General features: G+C 43.2%; 1 long non-coding RNA gene across 1 annotated transcript in view; it reads left to right on the forward strand.

Moving 5' to 3' along the window:
• The window catches only part of LOC122463527, a 203,773-nt gene that overhangs the window by 73,645 nt on the left and 112,362 nt on the right, over positions 1–17,766 (forward strand). The window lies entirely within an intron of this gene.

Consider the following 17,766-nt stretch of genomic DNA (forward strand, 5'->3'; position numbering starts at 1 on the left):
TCAATTTTTTGTAATATATTTACCCAGTGTTTTATTGAAATCATTTTCTGAATTTTCCATTGACCAAAAATAAGAGAGCAAGCTTTTCCACAAATGGAAATGTCCAATAGCCCAGGCCATCTTGAACAAGAGTTTGATAAAAAAATTGCTGGTTAAATATTTGTTTAAAAATAACATGGGAAATGTTGTGGAGGAACAAATAATTGTAATTAATGTTGGAACATTTTCATGCAATATTTAGTTTTTTCCAAGAAGGCTGTTTGATGGGGGGAGGGGGAGAAAGACCTTTTTTTCACTTGAAAAAGTTCAGCCAGGTCTAGTTGACATATTCACATGTGCAAAGTGGATGTGATATGCTATCAATGCACTCACACCATTGGTAGCGTTTTACCTTCCCTTTGCATTGCTATAAATAACTACCCAAGGTTCAAAGTAGTGAAGAATCAGGGCCATTATTTTTACCCTCTGAGAGAAGGAACCTTGGTTCTTTCCTACACTCCCATGTTTGCTGCCACTTCTTTAGAGAATGAAACTTGGTTTTTGATGCCCAGCTTCATGAATTGCTTTTGATCTTGTATTTAATGTGCATACAATGAAAACAATAAAAAGTGCATTTAAAAACAAACATATTTCTAATGCAGGAGCAGCATTAAAAATACACAAATTGCTTTTGTGGGCAGAATTTTACAGAATTCCTATGAGGTTCCTCTTAACAACAACAACACAACAAAAGCCAAATTGCATTGTTTTACTAGCAAACTGTTTAAATATGCCTTTGGCTAAGTTTTCAGCATGTTTTTTGGGAAGATGAAAGCTTAAATCCCATTAACCCTCCAACTGCAGGGCAAATAATATTTTCCATAATTGTCCTTCGAGCACCATCTGTAACATGGACCAAACTCTTTCCTCACTCCTGCTTCCTTCCCTTCCCAGCTGGATAAGCTCTCCACTTGTCTCCCCCGCCCACATCACTGCAAACGCCCCAATTCCAAGGGGATGGTGTTCACACACATGGCTACCAGCTCCAGGTTGGTTCTTTTCTGCCCTGAGCCTAGGGTGACCAGATAGCAAGTGTGAAAAATCAGGACAGGGGGTCGGGAGTAATAGGAGCCTATATAAGAAAAAGACCGAAAAATCAGGACTGTCCCTATAAAATTGGGACATCTGGTCACCCTACCTGAGTCTCACAGACAGTTCAGAAACCAGCAATGAAGTGAAGTAAGTCATGTTGCTGTTACTCACACTTTGTCTCCCCCTCTAGTGGTAGCTGGCACACATTTAGATGTTGATATGTCTCCATCATCTGTGGCAAACTGCTCTGGGTCTTTTAGAGAGAGCAGCTTGTCTCTCTAATATCCTGGGACCAAGACGACTACAACACTGGGTCTTTTAGCTCGAGTAGTAGAGGCATACGCTTTTAGATCAGATTCTGAGTATCAGGTTTGATCCCTGTGCCAGTGACCCACCAGGAGAATGGCGTTACATTGGCATTGCAGAGCCCGTGAAGACTAGTTGCCCTCAGCACGGGGAAGGTGATTTGGTTTGATGTTTGCTCCTCACGATAGTTTTCAGCTGTTCCGAAAACCACACATAGCCGTCTTTCAGCATAGCAGGGCTACTGCCCTGGTTCACCTTAATTAGCTAGGCACCTGGTGATATTCCTCATGGGCATTAGGTGGTTAAAGAACCCTTCTGGTCTTATACAAAAAAGCATTTTTGACATGGTGGACCTGGCTCCCTCCTCATTTTGCTGCTCTGAGGGGATCTCAAATGGGGTTCTAGCCACTACTGTAATACAAGTAATTAATAATAGCAATGTGTGTGGTTTTGCATTGTTGGAAAGAGCAAGAGTACAGAACAGATGCACCCTTTTGGTATTGGCTTGTCCTCAGAGGAAAGTGTGGAACGATTTAGAAACACATGGAGCAGCAGAATTCTCCTTAAGCACTGGGGAGTGGTGGATTTATTCATACCAGGCACAGGGTGATACTGACAGAGCAGTAGAATCCTTGGAATGATTTGGAAGCTTGCCAGGAGAAAGAGGTCACTGCAGGGAAATTTTTGCAAAAAAAAAAAAATTAGAATTATTTTTTTTTAAAAAAAGCTCCAGTTCTGACTAATTTAGCTTCAACAAGCTCCCTATTCGTTAAATTGAGCAGCGAAGGAAGGTGAATGCATCCCAGCTAATACAGAAGCAAACTGTACTTTCCAGCCAAGCAACCCTTCTCGGGCCTCCCGTCGGCATGCCAGAATTCCCTCTTAAAATGATTCTGTAACAGGACCAGCCCCACAGCTGTCTACAGCTGTGTGCCTTCCAGCTCTGCACAACTGGCTTTTTCACACAGAAATGGCCTCTTTGAAAAGGGTTCACTAGAACAGATTGCTTCAGTTTAACAATGTGCAAAACACAGTACTTCAGACAGGCTTTCCTTTTATTGTGTGGTCCTTTTTTGGGGGAGTCTTTTGTACCCCAAACGAGAGGAGCTATTGACAAATAATTTGACACCACTTTTACCTGAGTGTTTCTCAAGGAGGGTGCCCCCCTTCCTCCCCACACACATACCCCTATTTCTCTTAGGAATGCTTTTTCGAAACTCCATTTCTTTCTTTAAAAACAAGTCCTCTTTCTTAACGATCCAGATTAAACCCCTGAAAATCTGAGTGTACAAATCAAATTGGAACTCCACAGAGCACTGTTCTGCAATGCATGTGTGCTGAGTAACACAATGGGAGCCTAGACTTTTCTAGACACTCTGGCCTCTAGACACCTGTTGTGTTTGTATAGTACTTAGTACAATGGGGACTGTCTGCTACTGCAATCCAAATAACATACAAATTATAAACCTTCCCCATCCCCCTGGATCCAAATGTTACATCTACCCCTCCCCCCCCACATTGGGGCAGGGAGCTCAGATTGTGAATTAGGAATGGTCCACCTGTCATCAATTCTTATTCTTATTCATGTGTCCAGTACAAAAGACAGTGATAAAGACAGCCCCTTGCTCTTGAGGGCATGTGGTCTAATTTATCAGAACAGAGGGGTTTATTTGATATAAGGTACAACTGAGTTGCATTCTGTCTCTTTCCCATTCAGCTTGTATACCAGGCTACTAGGAGTAAAGATGGTTGAATTTTTTTATTTTTTTTTAAACTGTTTTTTTTTTAATGGTTTGGGTTTTTTAGTTAAAAACTGAAAAATGTTCATTTTTTGAAAATCAAAACATTTTCCCATTTTGTCTGGCACACTCCTTTCTTGCCTCTTCCCCCCTCCTCCCCCGCCCCTTTCACTTTGCCCTGGGGCGTGGGGAAGAGGGGAGGAGAGAGAAAAGGGGAGACTCGAAAGACTGAAAAGTGTTGTTTCGTTTGGATTGGTTTTCTTGTCTAAAATATGAAACATTTTCATGGAAAATTTTGGGGAAAATTTAAATTTGTTAATGGAAAAATAATTACCCCCTTTTCAGTCAGCTCTACTAAGCAGAGGTGGGGTGAGTTGTCTGCTGCATTACAGGCCATACTCAGCTCTGCCTCCATCTCAGCTGGGCCTCCATACGTATGTCTATATATACATATATACCAATATGGCGCATTCTAGTAGGTTTTCCTTTCTGACATACTCTAACTCTTCTGTGGTTGCACAGAATTTGAAGGTCCTCCTAGCTTTGAGTAACCATGTGTATGAAACCCAAAATCCCAGGAGAATTTCACTACATAAAGAACCGCCTTAAAAAACGGCCGTTTTTCTCTGAACGGAACTCAGCGTCCAAGTCCAATGTCTAATGCTAAGTGAGGTGGGATTTTTTAATTTAGTTTTTATGGGTGCTTTTCTCCTTAACCCATCATTATTCTTCAAGTTCTTGCCAACGATGGCTTTGGTACTGACTCAAAGTCCAGCAGGCTCTCCTGTGCCAACTTGCAGAAAATAAAAACCAACTGGAATATTGGGAGGGCAGGGGTTGGCATGTAAAATAGGGCCTTACAACTCTTGGCGGTTGGTTTGAATCCAGACCATTGTTGTAAATCAGCGTAGCTCTCCTTGACTTCAGTGGAATTATGCCAGTTTACACCAGCTGAAGATCTGGCCTTGAAATTGTTTCCATCTGATGGCTGTTGTGTGACACATTGGAACAGTCTGGTGGTCTCACTCCAGCTTGCCAACATAGTCAGCATTAATTGGCCGCCTTGTTGGCACTCTCATCACTGTAGCTAAGCAGAATCCCCCTTGCCTCCCTACAAATGGCCCATGAGGTCAGGGCTGAGATACGCTGAGGAGGAAGCTTGCCTGTGCTGATTCTCTTGTGTAGGGTGAGAACTCCAGACTCTGAGGTTGGTCAATCTGGCACCTTTCACCACCACTAAATTCCCGCAAATATTTTATAAAAAGAAAACTAATATCTTGGCCCTTTTTCCTTTGGGAAGCATGTTTGGATACCCAGGAAGTGAAGGCATCAAATAGGCAGGACCTTCTGGGATCAGAATGGAATCCTGGAAGCATTAGATATGGGTGTTATTTGATACAAGAACTGAAGAGTTTCACTGTTTTATTGATTTAACCTATTTGCAGTAACTCACACAATGGGCTACATTATGACTACCATGTGGATCTATGCTCCTGCCAATAAACCCAAGAACCCCACATGAGAGAGTTTGAGGGCAGATGTTTTCCCACCCTGATTGTGGTTGCCTTAAAACAGAGAGAGTGCGCGTATTTCACAGGATCTCTGCAACAGAAGGCACAGAGGTGCATAAGCATTAGGAAAGGCATGGGCTTGCATATTTGTGGGCATATGCCCCTTGAATCTCCAGTAGCAATTAATTACTTCCTCCTGTGCATATTATTCACACTCCTGGCATAAATAATGTGTGCAGGCTGAGGGGAGGTCTGTGGGGGATGGGGTGCCGCCACCCAGAACATGGGACTACAGCGTAGTTCCTTCTGCAGCCTTATTGTACTTTCTTTTAAGGGGCATTTTTGCAACCAACCAGAACTTGCCCCATTCTTTATATTCAAGTTGATTTTCTTTTATAGAAATTGCGGTGGTGGGGGGAGGATTTTCAAAAGTTCCATCTAATTTTACGTGCCTCTGAGCTGACTGACTGATCTGAGCCCTGAGGTTCAGTGGTTCTGGGTATCCGGAAGTCAGTGGGAACAAAGAAGTCAGTAAGAACGTTCAGAAGTCAGCTGGAGCAGTGGCGGCTCAGAGCCTTTCAAAATCAAGCTCCAGGCATCTCAGGTAGGGGTCCCGAAAAGCCCGGCACTAAAAAAATCAGTGGACACTTGAAAATGATGCCCTTAACAATTACCACCACTGTAAATCCTTGGAATGTGGAGTCTGGCTTTACAGGTAGAGCTCTGCTCCTGGCAGTTCTGAACTTGCCCTGGACTTAGCATAATACCATAGACCTTCAGCTCCAAGACAACAGGACAGCTCCGCTAGGTGGTAGCTGGAGGAGGTGTCTTTTATGCTCCTGTGGACGACCCAGTCCTGCAGCCTGAGCCACGCAGGCAGAACCTTACACTTGCTCCAAACAGAATGCAGTATCAGGACCAGAAACAGCACAATATTCTATGAGGTTACTATTCATTCTTTCACCTCCCCCCCGACCCCCATATAAATAGAGAACGGGGACACTTGTATGCAGTAGAGCTGGTCAGACATTTTCCTTTGGAAAACTTTTTGGTCAAAATCAATACATTTCCCAGAAATGTTCTGATAAGGTCAAAAAGACTGTCTCTGTATGTGGTCCCAATACAAATTGAGGCCTCTTGATGCTACTGCAAAATAAATATTAACCAGTAGTAATTTACACTAAGACTTGATTGAAGTGCACTCGGTTAATGCTATTTGCTGTTAATCTCACTTTGAATCTTTGCTGTTAAACTTTGAATGCGATATTTTTATCTGGATTTTTGGTTGCACTTCATCCTTTTATTGCTGTAGACTTCTCTATAGCTAGGTGCACCTGACAGGATCACAGAGCTAAACTTTCATACGTGCCTAACAGTTTTGGATGGCTCACATTTTGAGTCTCCAACATGCCACAGCTTAGAGAGGCCTACTCTTCTGAGAGCAGGTGCCCAACATTTCCGGAATATCTGATCCCTTTAAAGAGTCTAAGTTGGTCACCTAAAATCTGAGCCACCTGAAATCACTGGTTGCTTTTGAAACTTCAGGATGAGTCACTTAGCTGTTCCACTGGCAATAATGTTTAAAACAATGGGGTTCAATTAAACTGGAATTATTTGAACACTTCAGAACACTGCCAAGTCATTTCCTTCTGCTTTATTGATTTTTCTCTGTTGCCAGTAAATGTACATGCAGAAGCAGAATGAAAGAGAGACCACTGAAAGGGAAAAGCTAGGTGTTAAAAGGGAGAATGACACAGAATATAGAAAGGTTTCAGAGTCGCAGCCGTGTTAGTCTGTATTCACAAAAAGAACAGGAGGACTTGTGGCACCTTAGAGACTAACCAATGTATTTGAGCATAAGCTTTCGTGAGCTACGATGAAGTGAGCTGTAGCTCCCGAAAGCTTATGCTCAAATAAATTTGTTAGTCTCTGAGGTGCCACAAGTCCTCCTTTTGTTTTTATAGAATATAGAGCACTAGAGCTCTAAAAAGGAGGAGGGTATTTTTAGACAGAAGGAAGTTAGGGGTCCGTGTAGGCATTTTGCAGAGTTAGATGTCATAGCAGACAGCCCAATATTATTTTCCTTCTAATGCTTGCCTGATCCTTCAGTTAGATTTGCTTCTGTTTCTTCCCTGTATGGTGTAGTCTCTGCATGAGCTGCTCTCTGTGTAAAGGCATTCCACCTACATTCCTTTGCAACTGGGTGAGCTGAGGCAGGAGGGCAGATGTGTGGGTTTGCTAGACACAGGAGGCTCCACTCCAAAGCTTATAAACTTGATATGAAAAAGTTAACAGCTTACAACCAGGTTTTTGGTATGCTGCCTTGCTTTCCTATGCATCCTTCGACTGAAGACCTGAGTTGAAACAATCCTAACCTCAAATCTTCCCCCTGCTCAGCCACTGACAGAATAGTTCCTTTTCTTTGGTTTTGTCAACATGCATATGGCCTCGCTACTTTGTGCTCTCATCTCCTCAGGTCTCAAGGGTTAGGCAGGGACAGATCCAATCAGTCCTTGGAAAGGAGACACCTAGGGAGTAGGTTTGTTAATTCAGTAGCAGGGCTACTTGTCTCTGTTAGTCAAGTGCTAATGGCACTATATTTTGGAGGAGGCCAAAAGCCAATGTCCTGGCCACTTAGGCATTTAGAAATCTCATAGCACAATTTGCCATTGCTTAGAGGTGTTAACTCCATTTAACTGACCATATTCCAGTTTACCTATCAAAAGTCCAGCAGAGATTCTGGTCACCACTTCCTGTCTAAAACTGCCTAATAGAGCCGCTGTTGCTGGTAAACATGTTTTCTCCCAGAGGTGGCTTCATTTCAGTGATGGGTGAAGTGATTCCTAAAAAGAGCTTGTAGAAAGCTGGTCAGGAGCACTTCAGAATGAACATCTTGAATAAGTACAAGATATAATATCAATATTACATTTCTCAGCAGTGAACTCCATCAGGCATTCATCTTTCTATGTACAGTGCATCTCCAATATTTTCTAAATTCTATTGGCCTGCTTTTCCGTATTGATTTCTTTCCCTCCACATCCTTCCTTCCCATTTGGTCTAATAAGCAAATTTCATTACCTGTCTTTACAATCTTTTCTCCAGGCCAATGCTAATGCTTGACTGTGTTCCTGGCAGTCCTTTCACTTAAACTGAAATGCATTTTAATTAGAGATGGGCCAGAACTGAAATCATTTATCTGATCCATTTACTGCCCCCTTCCTGCCCCTCCAAATGTTGATGGTTCAGATAAAATGGATCCAAACCACCGTTGATTTCATTGTACAAAGCCCAAACCAACCAGGATTGCTTGTTATGGTGAATGGAAATTCATTGTATCCAATTACCCCATGGGATTTTGTGGGTTCAACTAAAATGGGCCTTGTATGCAAACCATCTCCGGGTTTGCTCTGCAAAACAGAAACGTGGCCTCCTTAGCCCATCTCTGATTTTAATAGCTTTTTTTTTTTTTTTGGTCATTTGTTGTCATACTGTAGAAGCTGTGCATTTTCACTTTCCTGATCTGAAAATGTAGTCATTCTCTTGGTCTCTCTCTCCCCCTTCCTCAAAAAAACCCCCACTTCCTTGCACCCCACTTCACAGCAAAAAATCAACAGTCGGGGCTTCTTATGACTTCATTCGTTTTACAAAATACTGTTCTCACTGCCTGAAGCAGGCCCCCTCTCTGGACAGACACTAGTCTGTGGAGAGTGGAATCAATGGCTGGATCCCACTTCCTTTTAAGTCCTGCTGGGTCTGGGCAATGATTGATCACTTTTCCTAGCTCTGGGTCTCCCAGGCATACTCTCATGAGCAGCCCCGTGTTTGATACCCTTCTTGGACGATGAAACTCCACATTCCAGCTGCCTGAGACCCTGGAACCACTGTCCTAGTCTTCCCAAGCCCCTAGTTGCTTAGATATGTTCCCCCAGAGTCCATCTGACTATGGAAGCTCTGGTTTCTTGATTAACTCCTTCAGGGCCAATGGGGCAGGAAAGCAAGAATCACCATCTTAGCAAAGGAATTTCTTTACCACAGACACTTTACTCTTAACAAAGCACGCATGAGAGTTCCAGATCTTAGAAAAAGAACTAAACCCTGAAAGCATCATCCCCTCAAGTCCACTGTCACACCTCCTGTGAGCCCTGGGTTTGGTCAGCATCCTTAGGTTAGGCAGTCCTTCCTGCCTTCCTTAGCCTGGTCTTTTTACATATTACTGTGGTCTGGCCCTTTGCTTAGAGAAATACCCCTCTTTTAAAACAGTCTATGTTCCTTTTTCTCCCATATGCTTCAGCCAGGGGAGTTCTGGGCCTCAGCCCCCTGTGTGTAGAGAAACCTTTAAATTCAGTGGCCCTACTGATGTTCCAGTAGGGGAGAATCTTTCAATGTTGGAAGTCCTTGATGACTCTGTCCTAGCTTCTCAGACATTGTCTTTCCACTAGGTGTCAAGCCCCGAATACAAAATGTATGCTTTAATCCACAAAGGAGTTTTGTACTGCAACATGAAGGTCACACTCCAAAATGAAGGTTACAATACAAATTAGAGCCTCGGAAACAAAATGGGGTTCACAGAACAAAATGAAGTTCATAGTTTGACAAAGATATATGTGCAATCTGTCAGATAGTAACAAAGCTGCAGCCACATAGAATTTCAATATCACTGCTATGTTATAGCATAGCCACTCAGACCTTTATGACAACGTGGGTTAGGAATTCGGATCCACCTATTACAAAAGCACAGGGTCTTATCAGCTAAACTAGCAGAGTATCTCAATTACCTGTTAACAATATAAGGCCTATGACACACATGGTTGAAAAAATTCTGATTCCATTCATTAGAAGGGCAAAGGTGAACAAACATGCTAGCCAGTATGTTGCTATAAATAATCCCATTAACTTTACTAGCGTATTGCTATGAATAGAATCATAGAATATCAGGGTTGGAAGGGACCTCAGGAGGTCATCTAGTCCAACCCCCTGCTCAAAGCAGGACCAATCCCCAATAACTAAATATAACTAAAGTCAAACTAAACTCACCAAAATAAATTGACAAAATACATTTTGTAATGCAGTATTCAAATGAGGGCAGGTATCTTTCCCAACCTGCTCTACAAACATAGTCCATGCAGTGTATAGAGTCCTGGGGTTTGATTTTTTATTAACATAGATATTAACGATAACAAATAAGTTCAGTTTGCCACTTCTCCCACAGTTGAGCTGCTCCAAGGGTTCCTCCCTCAGCACTGCTCAGTCCACACACTAGATCCTCTCTCTAGAGTCACTCCCATCTCCCTTATATCCAGATGGGGTTAACAAGCTTACATTAACATTACAAGTTAATATGCCCCAGCAGGAGCAACACCTACTAAAAGGGTGGGGTGTTTCCCTGCCAGTTTTGTACCCCCAGATGATTATTTTTGTTAAATAATGTGTTTCTTTGTCCACTCTCTAATCCACAGAATTAAGTAAAGTGCGAGAGGTCTCCCAGTGTTTATTGCCAAATCTGCTGCTGTCGCTATTTGTGGAAACCTTAATGCTTTGTTTGAAGTGGGCTGCAGCAAATGCTCTGTGAGGTGGGCAAGTGACTGAACGAACATGTACGGCCTCCCTCCACCTACCTCTTCCCCCTCCCCCCCAAATAAGTGTAATTTGCCTTTAAAGGCTCTTAAACAGCAAACACATTCTGTCTGATCCTCCTTAATAAAGTATCCCAGCACCACTACGGTGCCTTATTTGAGGTCTGTGCAGTCTCATTAAATTTGATATGTCACAGAGGGCTTGGACATGTGAAAGGGAGGCTGCAGGAACCAGGACTGAAGTTTGCCAGATTTACTAAGGAAAAATGATTCATTACGGCTTTTCAAAATGGACGCCCCTCAGGCTTCCCGCTCCATTGATTTTTTGTGTGTGTGTGAGAACGAGAGAGAGAGAGAGAGAGAGGCAAAGGGGCCATCACAGCCTGCAGATTTAACCCTTATTAACAGCTGGTTAATTTAGGGATTCAGTTTGATCTCTTAAGATGTATGTTCATGTTTCTTCACTCAGAGTAAGGTGGTGGAGGGGGAGGTGATTAAAGGACTGAATGTGACTCATGGAAAATGGAGTCTTGTCTCTCCAATACTCCATTCGGGCGGAAGGGGGTGCAAAGGTAGCTTCAAGTAACCTTTGCCATCATATTCTCAGATTATGCAACGTCCTGCTTAGCCCGGGGATGTGAGTTAGAGCAGGGTTTTGGAAGCAGAGAATAGCTGTCGAGCAGTGCATTCTGGTTATTTCCCTGACACACGCCTTACTGTCAGAGCAGGCAGACAGCTCCTTCCACCAGTTCAGTGTCAACTGGAGATCCTGTGCACAGGGACTATTCTGAGGGCGCTGCTTCTGCCTACTTTAACGCCCCTTTACGCTGCCAAAATAGCATTAAATGACCTAGTTTAATTGAGAACGGAGCCCACAGTCACGACTGTTAGGGACAGGTCCTTTATAGATATTATTAGACAGTTTAACACAAAAGCACATTATTTGGATAAAGATTCATTCTGTGGCCACTCCTTCCTCTCCCCAATACTATCTGCTATGAAGCAAAATAGTGAACAATTACAGGGCAACGTAGTCCAGGGTCTATGGTGGAACAACGACAGGGTCTATGGTTGTCAGCTTGGTGTTGGTTTCTGTGTGTTTGCTTTAGAACCTTGACAAGTTCTTGTGAAGATGCCATGATGAAAAGGCCCAGGCATTCTCTCTGGTCTGTGATGGCTGATGATGGACTTGTTTTGTGCTGGTTTCTCTGGTGTTCTCTCTCCTTTTCTTGTGTTGGGGTAAGGGGATGGCTTTGAAGAGGTCTTAGAACTGGAGTGCTCTACAGAACAGGGCTGATCATCCCGCACAAGACATCTCCGGTTGGACACTCCAAAAAGTGAGGCGCTCCCAACTAGTGAACGCTTCTGAAAGTTTTGGGACAGCGAGAGTGTCAGAGCTGGGGTTCGAACGGAGGAGTTCCAGGTTTCCTCTCCCGCCCTTGGACCCCCTAGCTCACACCAGTTTCTCCATGCAACACTGGTTACACTCCAGGCTATTGGAATGAAAAGGTTCTGATTGTCAGCACGGTGTTGAAATGCACCTCTGACTCGGATTTTATTTCCTGCCTTTCTCTCTGAACCCAGAGATTTAAAATCTACAGGATCCACTTGATCATGAGAGAGAGGAGAGGAGACCTCCAAATTTCAATTCTAACTTCCCAGGAAAACAGTCAAGAAAACAGATCCCTGGGATTCAGTGTCAGTTTCTTCAGAAAGCAACAAAAGACGAGAGAAAATCAGCAAGATGCTGCAGAGATTTTTTTCTGATTTGTAGCATCTGACTTAGGGGCCTAAAAGAAAACCATTTGGTGCTTTTAAAAAGGCTGTAAATCACACACTGAATACGCGACATTTACATTTTAAGTGAAAGAGGATGTCAAATCATTTTGCTTTATATTTATTTTCAAATACTGTCTGCTCTACCGTCCACTTTCTCTACAGCCTGCACCATCTAAATCTTATTGTATATAGTCTCAGACCCATAGAATATAAATCTCGCACTGTGTATGTATACTCCAATTATTCATGGGAAACACAGCTTGCCACCAAGAGTTCACCTGAGAAATATATACAAAAAGGGATGTGCTAATCTGGGACACTTTGGGCCTGATTCTTATCCCGTTTACAAGTGTAAATCGAGGGTAACACCACTGAATTCAGTGAGTGACACGGGTGTAAAACCACTGTGATATCGGAATCCGATCCTTTATTTTTTAGGGAGATATTCTCAGTCTAACATGCAGAAGATATTGCATGACAAATACAGTTTCCCAACTGCATATTTAAACAAAGCATTAAAACAGTCACACTTCTTCTTGGATAAATATTTTATTTTATTCTCCTTGGTTTTCACAGCGTAGTAGAAAGAGCAGGAATAAATTTAATCAGCTTCTTACCTCCTTGTCACGAGCAGAGCGATGCAGAAATAAGATGAAACATTGTGTAAATAAATAGTAAATTTAACACGCATGCCTCATCCTGTAAAACGCTACAGGCGTGGGTGAGGAATAACACATGGCAGAGTGGGTAGGTAGATTGAGCTACACTAGATGTGGACCCAGAGCATTAGGTTTTGATTCAGATCCTAATGAGCCAAAGGTCAGGGGATGTTTGGATCTGGGACTTTGACTCAGACCCATTGCTAGCTGAGACACAATGCACATGCATATATAAACACAAACCTAATCCCAGTTAAACTCACATATATACTTTGTGTATGTATTCGGCTTTTTAAATCAAGTAAGTCAATAATAGGCAATGTTTTTGCACATCAAGTGTTACTAAGATATGGTCAAAATATTTTTTTTTGTCTAGGTTGTTGGACAAATTTTAGCCCTGTTGGCAAAAAAAAAATTAATGAACAGGTCATGATTTTATTAGATTTACCTGATTAGAATCAAGCCTGAATCTAAGTGAGTATGTTAATTTCAATGGCTATTAAATTTTGATAGATTCTTGACCACGTCCAAATGGCAACTGAGAATTAGGTCCCTTCTGATGCTGGGACCAATCTGAAAACAAAACTGTAACTCGATCCCCCTACCCTGAAAAGAGAGGCCACTTCCTCTGGTATGAATCATGATAGCTCCACCAAAGTCAATGAAGCCATGCTGGTTTACACCAGCTGAGGATCTGGCCCATCTAGGGGTTTAGATGTGGGAGTTTAGATGTTGGTGCGCATCTCGTAAAATGAGACGGACTACTCTGACTGCGGAGTTGGGGTGCAGGACCCTCTGGCTTCCCCAGGACCCCACCTGTGCGGACTCGCTGTGGGAAGCACACGGAGGGGCAGAGGAGGCTGAATGCTCTGAGATCAGACCCAGGAAGGTGGAAGCCGTGTGAGCTTTGTGTCCTGAAGACAGGCTGCTCACAGAAAGCAGACTTCCCCAGAGTCCTGACTGGCTTCACGGGGAGCAGTTTCAGAGCATCGCCCAGGGACTCCGTGACAGAGGGAACTGGGGTTATTTAGTCTGCGGAAGAGAAGAATGAGGGGGGATTTGATAGCTGCTTTCAACTACCTGAAGGGGGGTTCCAAAGAGGATGGAGCTCAGCTGTTCTCAGTGGTGGCAGAAGACAGAATAAGGAGCAATGGTCTCAAGTTGCAGTGGGGGAGGTCTAGGCTGGATATGAGGAAACACTATTTCACAAGGAGAGTGGGGAAACACTGGAATGGGTTACCTAGGGAGGTGGTGGACTCTCCATCCTTAGAGGTTTTTAAGGTCAGGCTTGACAAAGCCCTGGCTGGGATGATTTAGTTGGGGTTTGGTCCTGCTTTGAGCAGGGGGTTGGACTAGATGGCCTCCTGAGGTCCCTTCCAACCCTAATCTTCTATGATTCTATGATTCTTATTTTCATGGGGATGAAATGTCTGCAGACCCACACACAGTGGGCGCGACATGCATGGATTGTAGCCCCCTTTCGACCTTAAACATTTACAAAGCTCTTCCCACCGCAGGGCTGGACACCTGGTCAAGGAGGGATTTCAGAGCTGCCCCATGCATTAGAGGAGGTACACAATTCCCCATTGCCTACATATCTCCCAGACACAGACCATTTACTTAAACTCTGTGTTGGGCAAAGGAAGGGTTGGAGTTCAAGCTAAAAGGAAAAGTAGGACCAAATTGTGCTGTCAAAAAATACACTCAGCTCAGAATTAGCTGATTAAAATGCTGCCTTGCTTATTGCCATTGTTATGACTCTGGATTAACCATGTGGCAATTTTTCACCTTTTCGTATTCACCTAATAGCTACAGTGTAGGTGCAGAGAGGAGAGAGATGCCTGGCTTAGGTGGCAGGTGAAATGAGCACGTTGGTTTCAGCAGGGTGCCTATTGGGCATCACAAAATCCCCAACGCACATTCCTTGCTCAGGAGATATGTAGGATCACACAGGCTGGAATGTTCATGTGTGGATGAAGGTGTACGGGCAATGGTATAGGGTGAGTTTAGGAAGATCGCCCAGCCCTGCTGCTGTATTATGCTCTGAGTCTTGCAGTGTTTAGAAGATCCCCAGTTTCATGATCACTTGAATTCCATCTCAAAATTTCAAGATAATTCTCAAATTTAAACAAAGAAGTATGGTGGCATTCTTTGTGTTAATTTTTAAGGTACATTTTGTATTGTTGTAGCTGGGCGCTCAACTGTTAAAAAAGGGAGCAGTGTCAGGACTTTTGGGTTCTATTCCCGGCTCCGCCATGGACTCTCTCTGCGAGTGCAGGCAAATTATTTAATCTCTCCATGCCTTTGTTTTCCCATCTGTAAAATGTCGATAAGAATATTTACCCACACGTTAAGAGTGCTGCGAGGCTTAATTGGCTCTATTCTTCCTGGGCATCACTCCATCCAAATTGTTTGCAGCGTAGTTGTCGTTGTATTGGTCCCAGGATGTTAGACAGACAAGGTGGGTGAGGTAATATCCTTTATTGGACCAACTTCTGTTGGTGAAAGAGACAAGGTTTCAAGCTACACAGAGCTCTTCTTTGCCTCTTTCACCAAAGAAGTTAGTCCAATAAAAGATATTATTTCACCCACCTTGTCCATCAAAATTAGTACTGATGCCAGACAGGACCTTTCTGTAGGCTTTTTTTAAAGCATCCTATAGAATAAAAATACAAAACTATGTGAGTGGTTGGTTCATGAAACCCGTAAGGGAAAAAATCACCATCTATTAAACTTTATAGGTTTCTGTAATGTTTGGTGGACAATCCTCTTAAAGCACCCTGTTGGAATCATCCCTCTTACATTCTGTACGCAGTGAATTGGACCCCAGGTCTGTACTTTGTTGTAAAATAAATCACCATAAGAACAGAACCACCATCTTGGCCGGATCAATGTCCATCTAGCCCAGTGTCCTGTCTTCCGACAGTGGCCAATGCCAGATGCCCCACAGGGAATGACCAGAACAGGTAATCAGCAAGTGATCCATCCCCTGTCGCCCATTCCCAGCTTCTGGCAAACAGAGGCTTAGAGACACCCAGAGCATGGGGTTGCACCTCTGACCACCCTGGCTAATCACCATTGATGGACCAATCCTTCATGAACTTATCTAGTTCTTTTTTGAACCCTGTTATAGTTTTGGCCTTCACGGCTTCCCCTGGCAATGAGTTCCACAGGTTGACCATGCATCAGGTGAAGAAGTACTTCCTTTTGTTTGTTTTAAACCTGTTGCCTGTTAATTTCATGGGGTGACTCCAAGTTCTTGTGTTAGGTAGAGTAAATAACATTTCTTTATTCACTTTCTCCACACCAGTCAAGAGTTTATGGACCTCAATCATATCACCCCTTAGTTGTCTCTTTTCTGAACTGGACAGTCTGTCTTTTTAATCTCTCCTCATAAGGAAGCTGTCCCATACCCATAATCATTTTTGTTGCCTTTCTCTGTACCTTTTCCAATTCTAACATATCATTTTTGAGATGGGGTGACCACATCTGCATGCAGTATTCAAGATGTGGGCATAGCATGGATTTATATAGAGGCATTATGAAATTTCCCATCTTATGGTCTATCCCTTTCCTAATAGCTTCTAAAATTCTGTTAGCTTTTTAAAAAAATTGTAGATGCATTAAAGCATGGTTACAGGTGCATTTGTATGATAGATACAATTAAGCACCAGCTCGTGTACATCAGAGGAAGTGTGGTCTAGTCGGTAGGGCACTGGACTGGGAGTCAGGAGAACTGGATTCTGTTCCCAGCACTGCCACTGACCTACTGTGGGTCCTTAGCCAAGTCTCCTCCCCTCTCTCCACATGTCTCCTCTCTGACGTCTTGTCTATTTAGACTGCAAGCTCTGTGGGGAAGTAGCTGTCCCTGATAGTGTGCCTAGAACAAAGGGTCCTGATCTCAGTTGGACCACTCGCTGCTGCTGTAATACAAATAATTGTCATAATAAATAAGCATAGCTCTATTGACGGCAGTAGAGTGACACCATTTTACACCAGCTGAGGATCTGGTCTTAAACGTACCTTAAAAATGGACACTTTCCAAGTCAAACTAGGGCACTCCATTCTTGGACCAGCAGAGGAGCAATTCAGAGAGAACAAATTCCAGGTCCTCCTCATTACAATTCTTCTCATGCAGGATTATCTTTGATTTTTCCGTAGCTCCTCCACACAGGCAGCCAGAGGCTTTGTTGAAAATATATCCATCATTATCACTGTAATTTATTATTATTATTGTAACTTATTCATTCATATGGCATTCCTCCCTGCCCCCCACCAAACTCATACACGAATCAAAGTGTTTGACATGAAGCAGTGTGAAAACAGAGAAAGAGATGGGTTACAAAATACATAAATTAGCTGGTGAGATTGATTCAAGGCTTGCACTGAAAACTAGCTAGCCCCATAGAGACCAAGTGGAGAAGTCAATCAATGTGTGGGGAGAAACCTGTATGGTCAGTCATGTCAAAAGTAGCTTTTGGATCAAGGAGAATTAGAACAAAAGTTGATTTGGCTCTGGGCTTCGGTAGAAAAGGACCTCAGAGAAGTCCTTGTTTTTTCTGTTTTCCAGAAAATCATACATAGGGATAGGTTGTGATGTCTTTATTCAAAATGAATAGTACTCTACTCCACCCATAGTCCCATTGACTTGAAAGCAGGGCTAGGAAAATATTCAAGTTGGATAAAGGTATGACCCCCTGGCCTACATTACATCAGTAATTAGATGTGCAAAATACCTTGTACAGTAATGGGTACTCTTTCCATATGCTCTCCTGAGTTCTCATACTGATTTTCCTTTCCTTTACACCAGCGTAAATCAGAAATAACTCCAAGGGAGCCCGTGCATTTAGTACAATGTACAACGGGGTGTACATGATTGGAGAATCAGGCTTGATGAGCCAGATTTTACCCCATGTACTGGGTCAGGAACGGAAGAGAGGCAATTCGCATTTACCTTATTCATGGGCTGCTCGGGATTGGTGCAGCTACCACCCCAGGCTAGGGGCAGCTTGCAACTTTACTTCATCGTCTCTGGGGTCTAATGCCCTCACCATCCCCTTCTCCTCAAGCCTCTGGCCCATCCTGGAAAATCCACAACATACGCCCTGCCCCAGGGGCTGCTGCAGAA

The sequence above is a fragment of the Chelonia mydas genome, chromosome 22, assembly GCF_015237465.2.
Source record: "Chelonia mydas isolate rCheMyd1 chromosome 22, rCheMyd1.pri.v2, whole genome shotgun sequence".
In the NCBI taxonomy this organism is placed as follows: domain Eukaryota; kingdom Metazoa; phylum Chordata; order Testudines; family Cheloniidae; genus Chelonia; species Chelonia mydas.